Source organism: Erinaceus europaeus, chromosome 1 (assembly GCF_950295315.1).
Source record: "Erinaceus europaeus chromosome 1, mEriEur2.1, whole genome shotgun sequence".
In the NCBI taxonomy this organism is placed as follows: Eukaryota; Metazoa; Chordata; class Mammalia; order Eulipotyphla; family Erinaceidae; genus Erinaceus; species Erinaceus europaeus.
The window spans coordinates 46781451-46796999 of NC_080162.1; the positions used below are offsets into that span (position 1 = coordinate 46781451).

General features: G+C 45.7%; 1 protein-coding gene across 2 annotated transcripts in view; it reads left to right on the forward strand.

Moving 5' to 3' along the window:
• The first annotated feature begins 1108 nt into the window (after window positions 1-1108).
• The window catches only part of RIPOR3 (RIPOR family member 3), a 94072-nt gene continuing 79631 nt past the window's right edge, over window positions 1109-15549 (forward strand). Inside the window, exon 1 of one of the 2 annotated variants that reach the window (XM_060185372.1) lies at window positions 1109-1439. The gene's annotated coding sequence lies outside the window, so the exon portion shown is untranslated. The remainder of the gene's footprint in view (window positions 1440-15549) is intronic. The other variant, XM_060185393.1, reaches the window with a different exon arrangement.

A 15549-nucleotide genomic window follows, 5' to 3' on the forward strand; every position in this document is an offset into this window, starting at 1 on the left:
CTGAGCCACTCCTGCCCTAACCACTGTTTTGTGAGACATTTTACCTTTGTTCCAAAATAGTCCCTTTAATAGATCTTTTGCTTTTTTAAAGCAGATGTCTTCATCTGTGCCTCCTTATGCACACATGTAAGGAGGTGGCAGGTGTGTTCTGGGTGACTGGGATGCTTGTTTTAATTTTCCAAGCTCTCACTAAATTGCCTTTGCAAGTACAAGTGCTTGTGGGAGAGGGCGTTGTTGGTTTTGTTCTTTGGGCTGTTTTAGTCCCAGTTTCTTTTCTGTAGTCACAGCAGTGTAGAAGGATCCTAGAAGAGGCCCCAGAGAAAGTTCATTTCTAGATGGTACAAAGCTGGGAGGCCGCGGTCAATGGGGGCTTTGTTCCCAGGTCCACCCCTAAGCAGAATCTGAAACCAGAGACGTGTTGAGGTGACAGAAGGAGCCATGTGCTCTGTGCCTGGCTCCCCACTGCTTGAAGACACTCTCAAGTTGGTAGGAGTCACACATGCACAAATACAACAGGGCTGGGGTTGGGGGTAGGAGCCTCTCTGAAACAACTGGGATGTTTGTGAAACATTGAGGGGAGAAACATTGAGGGGGGGTGGGTGGCACTAAGAGCCTGACTACTGAATGTAAAGCTGGGTGGGGGTAGGCCAAGCTAATTAGCATCCTAGAAAAAGTGGGTGGTGCTGAGAGGAGCCAACACCAGAGGAGGGGATATGTGGGAACACATCAGCTGGAAGAGGGGACCAGATGGGGAGGGGGAAGAGAGGAAGAGTGAGCAAGGAGCATGGGGAAGTGGCAAGGTAAGTGGAGAAAGGAGAAGCAAGAGTGGGGAGGGCAAGAAAGAGTGTCCCTGTCTGTTTGTGATTAGCAGGCAGTCCGGTGCAGAATGGAGTAAACAGAAACTTCCAGGCGTCCCCCACACCCCCCTCTGAGGCAAAGCAGAAATCAGATGCTCCGTGATTAATCGAGGAAAGTTCAGGACGCGACCACAAACGCCGTGCGGACTTGAAATTAGCTGCCTTTTCCCAGTCCCCTTGCCAAGATGGGAGTAGGGGGTGGGAGGTGCCGGGGTGGGGGCTCCGCCTGCTGGGGGCCAGCATGGAATTCTCCCTGACGGAGCTCAGAGCGACTATCTGCTGCGACCAGAGCAGCCGGCAGCATCCGGGGAGAGTGGGGCTGGCTGGGGTGGGGGGCAGGCAGGCTTCCTGGAAGCCCAACTCCACTGCAGTCTGCACCCTGACACAGCTCCGATAATCCCCTCGGCTGCGTTATCAGACCCCCAAGTTGGAACCGTGGGCTTCTTGAGGCCGGTCAGGATGAACTTCCCCGAGCCCTAGCTCATCTCCCGCAGTGGACAGGATGGGAGCTGCCGTTGGCTTGCAACAATAGAGAGTCAGGCTGCCGGTACCCAGCTCTGAATGCTCCGGCTAGCTCCCCTGGTAAGTACTAAGTGTTCTGTGCTGCCAGTCCCAGTGGATCAGCCTTCAGAGCAGGTGAGGTGTGAGGAGGACTGCCCGCTGAGCTCCAGGGTGGAGCAGACACCCTGGGCTGAGCAGAGAAGAGACTGCTGGGTTTTGCTGTGTGACCTTACCCCTATTACCCCCATTTGTCTGTCTCTGTAACAGTCGAATGGGGGTGATCTTTAGGGATTCAACCGTGACCAGTGCTTCTTGAGTCTCTCTACTCTATGCCAGGCACCATGCTAGTTGTTTTGTTTTATTTATTTATTTATTTATTTATTTATTTATTTATTTATTTATTTTCATCATCATCATTTTTTTTTTCTTTTTAGGAGTTATGTTGCACCAAAGCTAACTGTTTTGACTTTGAGCTCTGGAGGTCTCTACACTCTTACAGCACCCTCATTGTACACAGAGCAAACGGCCACTGGGAGAAGTGAAATGACTGACCCAGATTGATGCAGGACACAGATGAGACCTGTGTTTCTGGGGTGACCTCAGCAAGTGGGGGTGGCGGGACTCTAAGCAAGTGTTACTTGTAAGAACAGTCTGAGTGGCTGCCACCGTCTAGATGCTGCTAGCCAGGGTGAGGGTCGCCATACTGGAGTGGGCAGGGGCTCCACACTTGGATGCAGAGCACCCCGTGATCTGGCTTTGGGGAGGGGGGCTCCTGGGGTGTGAGAGAAGAGGGTTAATAGGAGGCGGTGTGGAGAGTGCTGGGGAGTGGAGAGGCTGGCACATGCCTTTACTAGGTTTTGTTCCAATTTTATTTTGCCTTTTTCAAAAATCTGTTTCAAATCATCCTGGGCCCCCACTGCTCTTCTGGACGAAACAGAATTGTGAAACACATACAGTGCTTTCCACATGCCCTCCCTGGGGGAGTCGCATATGAATACTATCGCTTGCTATTTGCATAGAGCCCTGCCAGCTGTGACCAGCAGCAGCCAAGAGATAAGACTTGAATAGAGTCAGCTGGCACTGAAGGTGGATGCATGTCACACCCCAGGGCCAGGAGACATAGCAGGTGGGGAATCCCTCAGGAGCCCCACATCTGGGCAACACTCAGATGAGGCCTCTTTTCTCTTCCCCTGGAAAATTAAAATAATTAATTAATTAATTAAATGGAAACACTGACAAGACCATAGGATAAGAGGGGCACAACTCCTGGAAAATTCTGCCCTGTGACAGATCTGTGCTAGGCCCCACTCATTCAGGGACTGGCTCAAGCCCTCTGCCCCCATGTGACATTGATACCAGAGCAGAGGTCTAAGCTTTAGGGAGGACTGACTTGTCCCTCAGAAAACCCCTCTATCCTCATTCAAAGAAAATTGGAAGGGTTGGACCTCTTCTGTTCTTCCTCTTTTTTGCAAGCTCAAGCAAATCACTTTCCTCATCTTGACCTCAGTTTCTCATCTACAACACCAAGGGTTATTTCAGGAAATCTCTAGTATTCTTTTGCAGCTCTCATTCCATGAACATAGCTGGAAAGCACAGGTTGTATCTATTTTTTAAAAATATTTATTTATTCCCTTTTGTTGCCCTTATTGTTTTATTGTTGTAGTTATTATTGTTGTTGTTATTGATGCTGTCTTTGTTGGATAGGACAGAGAGAAATGGACAGAGGAGGGGAAGACAGAGAGGGGACGAAAAAGATAGACATCTGCAGACCTGCTTCACTGCTTATGAAGCGACTCCTGTGCAGGTGGGGAGCCGGGGGCTCTAACTGTGATCCTTATGCTGGTCCTTGCACTTCATGCTACCTGCACTTAACCCACTGTGCTACCGCCTGACTCCTGGTTGAATCTATTTTTTAAATTGATTTATTTATTATTCAGCTCTGGCCTGTGGTGGTGCTGAGGATTGATCCTGGGACCTTTGGTATCTCAGGCATGGAAGGCTTTCTGCATAACCATTATGGTGTGCCCTTAGCCCTATTTGTTTTATTTAATGTGAGGAAGAAACAAGAGCATTGTTTAGCTCTGGTTTATGGTGGTGTTGAGGATTGAACATGGTACTTTAGAGTCTCAGGCAGGAAAGTCTTTTTGCATAACCATTATGCTATCTTCCCCACCCTAGCTGTATCTAAAGTGGGTGAGAGTGTCTGAGACAATGGCAAGGTTATGTCATCAAGGTATGGCTCAGTGGTCTATCTCTTACACTAGCTTTGATTTCTGGAGGTCCCTGGGGTTTGCTCCCTCTTGCCTCATGAAAGTGGCAAAGGCAAACTCCATAGCTGCTAGAGCAGCGCTTTATGCTCTATCTCATTTAAGATACTGAAAAATTGGGACATACACAACAAATACAAAGAGTTTTGTGTTTTGAGAGGAGAAAGCCCCTTCCCCCTCCCTCTCCTTGGATTTAATGTAGACTCCAAGCAACACTTGATGGTCTTAGTGCCACACTACTGAGGTCAGAGCTAATGGCCTTCAGCCTGGCAAGCTCCTGGAAAGCCTAGTGGATTGCCAAAAGCACAGCTCAGTCTCCCAGCTAAATACGTGTGCTGAGTGATTTAACCCAGATGTCTGCTGCTTGCAGAGCCCTCAACTATTGATACTTGTCACTGGAAGTTCAACACCAGCCCTAGTCCCCCCCCCCCCACACACACACACTCCACTTCTTTCCAGACAACCTCAAAGGAGTGTTCTCAACTGGCTTCATCTCCTGTTGGCTCTCCTTTGTCTCCTCTTGCCTCTGTGCCCAAGGTGACTCAGAGATGCTCCTTTGTACCTCTGCCCTTCCCAAGCATCCCAGCCCCCCACCCTGTAATGAGAACAGCTCTGGGGCCGGGTAGAGGTGGAGGGGAAGGGCTTCCTCCCCATTTCTTTTCTTTTTTTCCCTCCAGGGTTATTGCTGGTCTGGGTGCCTGCACCATGAATCCACCACTCCTGGAGGCCATTCCCCCCCCCCCCCTTTTGTTGCCCTTGTTGTTGTAGCCTTGTTGTGGTTATTATTATTGCCATTGTTGATGTTGTTCGTTGTTGGATAGGACAGAGAGAAATGGAGAGAAGAGGGGAAGACAGAGAGGGGGAGAGAAAGATAGACACCTACAGACCTGCTTCACCACCTGTGAAGCGACTCCCCTGCAGGTGGGGAGCCGGGGTCTTGAACCGGGATCCTTACGCCGGTCCCTGCGCTTTGTGCCACGTGCGCTTAACCCACTACGCCACCGCCCGATACCCCCCCCATTTCTGACACTCTTGCCATGTGGTCCCAACACAATGTGTGGGGGGGGGCAGAAGCCCAGGTGCCAGGTGTGTCTGTGAAAGCCAACTGTCACCTTTTTCATGAGTTTGGTAAACTGGCTGCTAAACAGAGCCATTATTAAAAATTAAATTTCAGGGGTAAGGCCACCGCTTAGCTGGTGGTGCCAGGGATTGAATCTGGGGTCTCTGGTGCCTCAGGCACTTAAGTCAGTTGGTTATACTACAATTAATATTGTCTCCCTGACCCTTAAGCATTATAAGGTTATGATTAAATTATATTTAAAACACAAATAATAAGTCAAAATTTCTCTTTTCAATTAATTTATTTTTCTTTATATTTTTAAAAATTTTATTTATTTAATTTTTTTTGAGAGAGATGCAGAGAGAGATGCAGAGAGAGATGCAGAGAGAGAGACACACACAGAGAGAAACACCAGAGCACTGCTCAGCTCTGGTTTATGCTGGTGTGGGGGATTGAACCTGGGATTTAGGAGCCTCAGGCATGAGAGTCTGTTTGCATAACCATTATGCTGTCTCCCTCGTCTACTTTCTTTTTTTTTTTTTTAAGGTTAATTTTTTTTAAATGAGAGAGTGAACCAGGGCATTGCTCTAGCATATGAAAATAGGGATCTAACTCATGCATACAAGTCAGACCCTGTCCCCTCTCTGCCACCTCCTTTTCCAATATATATATATATATATTTTTTTTTTTTCTTTTGGGGTATTAATGTTTTACATTCCACAGTAAATACAATAGTTTGCACATGCATAACACTTCTCAGTTTTCCACATAACAATACAGCCCCCCACTAGGTCCTCTGTCATCCTTTTCCAGGACCTGTATATATATATTTAATTACAGGGTTTCAGTGCTTTGGGCCAACTTTGTCATTCAGGATCAGAGAGACAGAGAGGGAGCAAGTGACACCAGAACACAAAGTTTCCTTCAATGCAGTGGGGGTTACACTTAAACCTGGGCTGAGCACATGACAAAGTAGCACCCCGTCCAGGTGAACTGTTTTGCTGATGTGTAAATATTATTTTATCAGTGAATTATGTGCTACACACACTGGATATCAACGTAATCTATAACAAACGCCAAGTATATATGTGCATGTGTTTACATGTGGACATTTGTCTGTACCCACACTTTCCCGAAAGAGCTGGTTGTTTACTTCTTAGCAACACACAGCTGGCTCCACAGCACATAAGCTTAGGCCCAGGGTCTCAAAAATCCTCTTATGAACCATCCTTAGTCATCACCCGGAGAGCTTCAAAGCAGACACTAGGTTTCAAGACACATCCTTCATCTCCCTCTTCTAGCCTGAAACGCCAGCAGTCAAACTCCTCGTTGCTGTGCGTTTGGTGGGAATAAGGAGCCGTCTACAACAGCTGCACATGGGCCCGACTGCTCTGCATGCGCTCTCTGCACTCACAGGCTGTCCAGCCAGCCTCCACTCCTGGTTAATCCCTCTTCTGGTCAGGTTTGCTCCTGCTCATAGGGTTCTGTGCGTTGCTCACGCTTCTCTAATAGAAACAGCACCTTGGAACAAGTAGAAGGAACAGCTAAGCCAAACTTATAGAGAAGTTAAGACAGTTGTCTATTTTTAGAAACCCTGGGAGCCAGGTGGGTTCTTTCCAGTTCTTTTAAGCTAACAAGCATGAGAGGAAAATATTTCTCGTTCCCAAGTTCTGCTTCTCTAAAAGTCTAGGCCAAAGAGGGAGGCTCTCATGGGGACATTAGCTAAGAGAAGTGCATCTGTGGTGGAGAGAATGGACCTAGGCACACAGAAGACAACAGCAACAACTAAAAGTGAATTTATTGAGTTAGCAAAAGTGTGTTGCTTTGCTGTGTACATGACCGAGGCTCAAGCCTGGCCCCTACCACACTGAAGGAAGCTTCTGGGCTCTGGTCTTATTCTCTTTCTCCCTATCATCTATCTATCTATCTATCTATCTATCTATCTATCTATCTATCTATCTATCATCTATCTATCTATCTAAATAAAACAGACAAACATCGCTTAAAACTGTTTATTTATTTGAGAGAAAGAACCAGAGCATCTTTCTGTACATGCAGTGCCCAGAATTGAATTTGGGATCTCACATTTGAGAGTCCAGTGCTTTATCTAATGTGTTATATCCTGGGCTGCTGAATTTATTATTTTATCTTGCATGGTAGGAAAAACCATCTGAGTTAAAATCCAAGTACTTCCGTGTCCACTCCAGGTAACTATTGCTAAGAGTTTACCCTCCAACAGATGGAGAAATAGCTCAGCTGGGAGAGTGTAGGACTCACGCTTGAGGCTCCTGGTTTCATTCCCAAAACTGTACTGGAGTGGTACTCTAGCTCCCCTCCCTCCCTCTCTCTTTACTGGATCCCTGCTCAACCCTGGCCTATGGTAGTGTTGGGGACTGAAGTTCGGAGAACCTCAGGCTAGAAAGTCTTTTGCATAATCATTGTGTTTTTTCCTCCCTGTCTCTCTCCTCCTCCCCCTCTCCATCTTTCCCTCTCCTTCTCTCCCCCCCTCCCTCCTTCCCCCCTTCCTCTCCCCCTCTCCCTCTTGTATTGCCACCAGGATTATCTCTGAAGCTTGGTACCTGCATAACAAATCCATTGCTCCCAGCTACCATTTTTTTTCCCTTTTTTAAAAATTTATTAAGACAGAGAAATTGAGAAGGGAGGGAGAGAGAGAGCTAGAGACCTGCAGCCCTGCTTCATTGTTTGTGAAGCTTCACCCTGCAGGTGGGGAACAGGGTTGCTGTACATAGTAATAGGTTCTTGTACATAGTAATAATGTATGCTCAGCTGTGTGAGCTGCCTATGCTCCCCACCACACACATATGCACATGAAACACTTAATCTCTAACTGATATATAATAAATAAAATACATTTCAAGAGTCTCTCTTCTGTACTGCTCATTTATTCATATTCATCTCTCCCTTCCTTTCTTCTTTCCTTCCTTTTTCTTTCTACCTCTCTCTTATTCCTCTTTCTTTCTTTCTTTCTTTCTTTCTTTCTTTCTTTCTTTCTTTCTTTCTTTCTTTCTTTCCTCATGAGGTAGGAAGAGAGAACCAGAGCATCACTATGGCACAGGAACTTCATGCATGAGAATCCAATGTTATATCCCTTGTGCCACCTCCTGGCTCATCTCCCTTCCTTCCTTCCTTCCTCCCTTCCTTTATCCCTCTCTCTCCTTCTTTAGTGGAAGATTAATGGTTTATAGTTGATAGTAAAATATCATAGTTTGTACATGTGTAACATTTCTCAGTTTTCCAATTATAACAATTCAACCCCTACTAGGTCTTCTTCTGCCATCATGTTCCAGGATCCGAACCCCCCCCCCACTCCCACCCCAGAGTCCTTTACTTTGGTGCAATTCTTTCTTTCTTTTGCGATTTTAATTTTAAAAATAAGATTTAAAAAAATCAACATTTCTTCAGTAAAATGACATTGAAGTCGGAAAACAAAACAAAGCAAAAAAGACTATTCCAGCAAAAGAACAAATGTTGTATGATTCCATTTAGAGGGGATGCCTAAAACAGACAGATAGTAGAATGGTGGTTCGCAGGGGTGGAGATACAGGGCAGTGGGGAGTCACATTATCCTATGGACATGCAGTTTTAGTATGAATACACAATTATATATATATGGAGAGAGAGAGAAAGGGAGAGAGAGAGGGACAGAGAAAGAGAGGGAGAGGAGATCACAGCTCTGAAGCTTCCTTCATTGTAGTGGGGCTGCGCTTGAACCTGGCTTGTGCACATGGCAAGACAGTGGACTATACAAGTGAGCTATTTTGCTGGCGCAATGTGAATACACTTAGTGCCTCTGAATGATACACTTCAAAAGAGTGGAAATGGTAGATTTTGTGTTAGCTATATTTTACTACAATTAAAGTGTTTTTAATTTTAAGGTTTTTTTTTTTTAATATAAAAGAGAACAATGAGGATGGGGAGATAGTTCAGCATAGGACTTACATACCTGAAGCCCCGGGTTCAATTCCCAACAGCACCACCATGTGTCAGAATTGAGCAGTGCTTGACTTTTCTCTTTTTCATGTAATAAATAAACACTTAAAAAAAAAAAAGGGATGGGGTCCTTCTGTACATTCTGTTCTACATTAAAAAACAACAACATTTGGCTGTGTATCCTGGGTGTTTTTTTCCCACTAGCACATGAGGACCTAAGACCACCCTCTACCCCTAGGGGCTTCACCACCCCCGAGTTTGGAAAGCCAAATGCTGTCATGCTCTCTCAAGGCTAGAGGCTCAGAAGGCCAATTCACTGAGAAACAAGCATTGTGAGAAAAGCAGATTTAATGAGGTGCTAGCCCAACCTGAGGAGATGGCCAGCTCATGACTCAAAGAATCATTTTGCATGCTCTGGGAGGTGGTGCACTGGATAAAACATTGGATTCTCAACCATGAGGTCCTGAGTTCGATTCCCGGCAGCGCATATACCAGAGTGATGTCTGGTTCTTTCTCTCCTCCTATCTTTCTCATGAATAAATAAATAAATTCTTTAAAAAAATTATCTTGCTCTGAGACTGGGGTTCTGGGTTTATAAAGGGTAGTAGGAAGGGGCCTTAGTGCACTGGGCTAAGCACACTAGTACAAAGCGCAAGGGGCCCCGGCTCCCCACCTGCAGAGGGGTCACTTCACAAGCAGTGAAGCAGGTCTGCAGGTGTCTAGCCTTCTCTCATCCTCTCTGTCTTCCCCTCCTCTGTCAATTTCTTTCTGTCCTATCCAACAACAACAATGCAAAAGATGGCTAGGAGCAGTGGATTTGTGGTGCAGGCACTGAGCCACAGTGATAACTCTGGAGACAAAAAAAAAAAAGGAGGGGGGATGAGATAGAGGACCAGTGAGAGGAGATAGGGTTCAATCACACTGCCATCTGATTGACTTAAAGGTCCTGTCACGAGACTGTCCATTTGTCTGGAAGGGGTCCTGTCATGAGGTTGTTCTTCCAGCTGGAAGGAGCTGTGACTATTTGACTAGAAAGGTTGTTTGGCTGGAAGGGGTTCTGTCATGAGCAATGAATCACCTGAGTCTCATTGTCTGTAAAACTTTCAAGACAGAATCATTAAGTAATACCTTCTTCCCGGGGTCTGCATAAGAGATTCATCTTTCTCCAGAGGTTGACATAACAGGTTTCTGATTTGAACTTTTCTTAAAAGTATGTGTAGGGGGCTAGCAGGTGACTCTTCTGGTAGAGTGAACACATACCCGTGTGCAAGGGCCTGGGGTTAAGCTGGTGGAGCAGTGCTGTAGGCGTTTCCCCTTTCCCCACCCCCCCTTTTTTTTTTTTTTTTATCTCTCTCTGTCTTTCACCCTCTGTCAAAAAAAAGGGGGGGGGACTCTGAGACCTTTGGTGAAATTGTGCAGATACTGAACCCCAGCAATGACCCTGGTGGGAAAACAATATATATATATATAGACGTAGCCAGAGAGATAGCAAAATGGTTATGCCAAAGACTCCCACAGCTGAGCTTCAGAGGTCTCAGTTTCAACTGGCACCACCATAAATCAGAGCTGAGCAGTGCTCTGGTCTTTCTCCCTCTCTCTTTCTCTCCCTCCCTACCTCCCTCCTTCCTTCGCTCCCTCCTTTTTATGAAAATAAAATAAATAGGGGGTCAATCACCTCTTATTTGTGCCTTCCAACCTAAAGTCTTTATTTATCTATTTATAAAGTAAAAAGCACTTGTATACCCATCATCCACACCAAGAAACAGAATTTGACAATAACATATCTATTTGTTGCTCCTTGTGTTTCTATTATATTAAATTTTGAGTTTATTTTCCCCCTTGCTTTAAAATAAATTGTGATAAAACATTGATTTATGACATAAATTACTACTTTAATTATTTTCAAAGAAACTCACAACATTGTGCAACAATTTACACTATCCATTTCTAACACCTTTTCAACTTAATGCCCCCTTTCTTCCTTTTTCTTACGAGAGTACTGCTAAACTCTGGCTTATGGTGATGTGGGGATTGAACCTGGGGCCTCAGAGCCTCAGTCATGAAAGTTCTTTGCAGAACCATTATACTATCTCCCCATCCCCCTTTTTTTAAACACTAGTTTTTTTTATCACTTATACATTTCAAAGTAATATATTTTTTATTTTTATTGTTTTGAACTTTATAAAAAGTCACATTATATACTGTCTGTAGGAATTTTACTTGTATAAAGTGTTATGAAAACTCATCTATATGGTTGAATAGAGCTTGTTTTTCTTTCAACAGTGATGATATGGAGAATGTATAGCTCATTTTATTTTTCTCTCCATCCTTCCTTTCCTCTACCCTTCCTTCCTCCCTCCTTCCTTCCCTCTCCTCTCCCCGCCCCTCCTTTCTTTCAAGAGCAGCTTTGGCTTTTGGCGGTGCTGGGGATTGAATATGAGACCTTAGAGCCTCAAACATGAAAGTAATTTTGCATGGCCATTGTACTTGCTTCCCATACTGGTTTCTCCATTTTCACTGCAGTATACTATTCCAGGATATATCAAAATTTGTTTCTCTTCTCTAAGAGCACGTGAGTTGGTTCCACTTGTCTGTCTGTTTTCTATTATACAAGAGCTACTTTGGGTATTCTTGCACCTGTCCTAGCACATACATGCTGGCAGAAGTGTAGATGTGGCAAGTCTCAGATGTGTAGCTGGGCCTTAGGGAATAGGAGATAATTTACATGGGTCATGTAACGATGAGGAAATATTCTGCTGAAGGTGTCAAAAAGGTGATTTGATTTCATTGTGTGTCACAATGAACAGGAATGTAATCATACAAACCTCTATGGCATAGCACGCTCCCCCCTGGGCTATATGGAGTAGGCTACTAGGACTGTGGGCTGTTGGGACTGCTGGGTCCATCACTGACTGAAACTCCCTGAAGCAACTCATAGCAGCACTAAGTTATTTTCCTATGTGTCTACATAATTCTAATGCCACCCTCTACCATGTAGCATTTGTTATTGTATAAATGTTTTACTTTGGCCCCTTGAGTGAGTAGAATTTTCCCTGGACCTTCACCACTCCCAGGAGGAGGGCTGGTTGCCATGAAATGTGTGTCTCCAGGGTTGAGAATATCTGATTACCTTGAATGGGCTTCAGGTTCATGCCATGTCATCTTTGTGGTCCAGGTGCTCTGGAGGGGAACTGAGTCTGACAGCTTCCCTCTGGGAAAGAAAATGTGGGATCAGGATCAAAAGCCATGACAGTACTGACCTCTCCTTCTTCTGCTCCACCTGCCTTTCTAGTGTCTGATTCTTACCACGTGTGGGAAGCACATGTAGGTAGGGGAGAGGGAGAAATCTTTATCCTGTGAATGTCGCACAAACATTACGCTGCTGGTAATTCATTCAGCTCTCAGAGCTTATAAGCAAGTGGAGGTGCTCCTAGAAACCTCACTTCCTGGATATAGAAATCAAGGAAAAAGAGAGGTTAAGTAACTTGCTCCAAACAATACAGGTAATCAAATAGAAGAGCTGGGTTTGAGCCCGGTTCATTTGGCTTCCTCTGGAGTTTGGCCTGCCTTGTTTGAGAGCCTAGTAGATAAGCACTGCAGGCTCCTCAGTCCTGAAGACTTGGCTTCAAATCATCAGCTTCCAACCATCATGCTGTGCGACTCTGGGCAGGTTGCTTCATTCTGCAGTGGCAAGAATTAGGATCCTGTATAGTTTTTTCCCCCTCGTGTCTTATTCTGTCTTTTAAAAGATTTATTTACTGTGAGAGAAAATAGATAGATAGATAATCAGAGCACTGCTCAGCTCTGGCATTGGTTGGTGCTGGGGATTGAACCTGTGACATGCCAGCTGATGCTTGAACAGGCTGGGCTGACCCCCCAACTTCCTGATGTCTCCTGTTGGATCGTATGCTTATTCCTGAAATATCACTGGAGGATATATATGTGTGTGTGTGTGTATATATAGATGTGTATGTGTGTGTGTGTGTGTGTGTATAGATGTGTATGTGTGTGTGTATGTTCATTAGCTCAAGTCAATGTGTCCCTAAAACTGGTCGGTGTGTGTGTGTGTGTGTGTGTGTGTGTGTGTTGATTTCACATGAACTGGTATTTGTGAATCAGGGGGTGGGGTCCCCCCAAGCCAACTATTCTTCCTTGGGGGAAGGAAATGGTGTTGGGAAATGGCAGAGTAAATGCCCACTCCTTCCTGGATAGGCTGGTTCGTGTCACTGAGTGACTATCTTATTACCAAAAAGGCCAACTGGTCAGGTGGTGACCAGTGTTGGCCTTGTCTGTGTGAGGCTGATGGTCACGCTTGGGCAGCTACTCCTGGCATGTCTGGAAGAACTATTTTGAAGGGTCATTCCCAGGGATCAAACATGTTTAGACTTTTTTTTGGGGGGGGGGGAGGCAGGCGGGCTAGGGTCTGGAAATTCCATTTCTGCTGCCAATTAGTTCTGCTTGAGAACAGATTTTCTCCACACCAACATGTGGGCCGCCTGGCCTGGGGTTCTGCCGAGGGGTTCTGAGTGAGGAGTGAGGGGAAAAGTGATTTTCCTTTCCTCCCTCCATCCCCAACCAGGAAGACTGGCTGAGCTGTTCTGTGATGAAAGGGGCCCTGTGGATCATTTGGTTTTCCTTGTCAGGACTCCAGGAAAGGCTATAAAAATCATCACTGGGCCCCTCAGGCTGTAATTGACTAGAAAGAGGAGTTGGCCACCACGGTGGCTGGGTTATCAGAATGAGTTTCAGACAGAGGAGACTTCAGCCAGGCCTCTTCTAATCACACCTGCTCCCCTAGGGCTGGCAGGACAGGAGGTGCTGAAGATCATTTGCATCTCCACCACCTCATTCTTGGTCATTTGTTTGTTTGTTTATTGGGTAGAGACACAGAGAAATTGAGAGTGAGGGAATATAGAAAGGGAGAGAGAGACATCTGCAATACTCCTTCACTACTCATGAAACTTTCGCCCCTGCACGTGGAGACCAGGACTTGAATCCTGGTCATTGTGTTCTGTAACGTGTGTTCAACTGGGTGCCCCACTGCTCTGCCCCCATATCTTCCTCTTCTTTCCTAGATTCTAGGGTGTTCTTGGCAAGGGAGCCTTGCCGAGGTGAGGCTGGGTGGGGATGGGGTCACGCTACAGGCTGGTTCTGAGGGCCTCTGCTCTTTACCGTCTGCATCAAGGTGAACCCTAAGCAAGGGATTTGTTCACTTGGTACCTCGATTTCCCCATTTTAAAATGATGACAGTGGTCCTTCCTCCTGAGATGGAGGAATTAAATGAGCTAAAAGAAGGCTGGCAAAATAGCTCACTTGGATAGTGCACTGATTTGCCATGCGTTTTTGTTTTAATTTTTTTATTATCTTTATTTATTCATTGGATAGAGACAGCTAGAAATTGAGAGGAAGGGGGAAATGGGAAAGAGAGACAGAGAGACACCTGCAGCACTGCCTCACCACTTGTGAAGCTTTCCCCCTGCAGGTGGGGAATGGGGGCTTGAACCCGGGTCCTTGCACACTCTTGTGTTAGACCCAGGTTCGAGCCTGGCACCCGTCTCTTTGAAGGAAACTTCAGAGCTTTGTTTTCTATTTTTTGTCACCAGACTCAGTTCTGGTTTATGGTGGTACAGGAGATTGAACTTAGGATCTCTGGTGCCTTAGGTCTTTTGCTATTTCCATTGCTAAGTCCATTATGCTCTTTAAAAAAATTTTTAAAAAAATTTCCCTTTTGTTGCCCTTGTTTTTATATTGTTGTTGTTATTGATGCCATCGTTGTCATATAGGACAGAGAGAAATGGAGAGAGGAGGGAAGACAGACCATTATGCTCTTGACCCTACATGGTGGGTCCCCCCCCCCAAACCTCCACCTCTTTGTCTCTATCTGAAAAAGTCAGCCTGCAGCAGTAAGGCCTGGAGATAACCAAAAATAAGATAAAATAAAATAAGCAGCTAGTATATTTGGAAGAGACCTCATGTCTGAAGTCCTTTGTGAGCAATAGCTCTAGTGATCATTCATGACCCTCCTGCTCTCCCCTGACACCTGAGTCACACATGACTGTGCCCAAATCCTAGCCCTGTCCCTAGTTATGAATGTCAGGTGTCTTGTAGCCTCTTGTGATTGCGAATAATGCTGCATTCAGTCAGCTGTGGCTGTGAGTACCCACCTCTCCTGAGGTATGTGATCCCCATAATAACCGTGGCTCTGAACCTTTCTTCCTGCAACATTTGGAGGGAGGAGTAGGCGGGGGCCCAGTCCTGGCCTGGCATGCAGACAGACCTGGAGGCAGAGCAGGTTCAGAGGCAGGGTCTGTGCCTGCCCCAAGCCACCAGGGACAAATTCCTCCTGGGTGCCTCAGGAATGAGAGGCCTTGAGGTTGGGGCTGTCCAGCCACAAACTCCTTCCTAGTACATATCCTTAGGTGGGTTAGAAAGTGGAAATCTGGGAGTCGGGCAGTAGCGTAGCAGGTTAAACGCAGGCGGCACAAAGCACAAGGATCAACATAAGGATCCAGTTCAAACACCCGGCTCCCCACCTGCAGGGGAGTCGCTTCACAGGCGGTGAAACAGGTCTGCAGGTGTCTTTCTTTCTCTCCCCCCTCTGTCTTCCCCTCTTCTCTCCATTTCTGACTGTCCTATGCAACAACAACGACATCAATAACAACAACAATAACTATAGCAATAAAAACAAGGGCAACAAATGGGAATAAATAAAAAATAAATATTAAAAAAAAAGTGGAAATCTGCACTGTAGGTTCTGCTGTTCTTTGCAACCTCTTCCTCCAGAAAGTCCTCTTGGGAACTTCACTCTAATGTGCTTGGCTGTCTCTACATGGATTTAGCATCCATGGGACCCAACTCCCTCTTCTAGGGGTAAAACAGAAAATGAGAAGATAAGAACCTTACAAGTGGAATC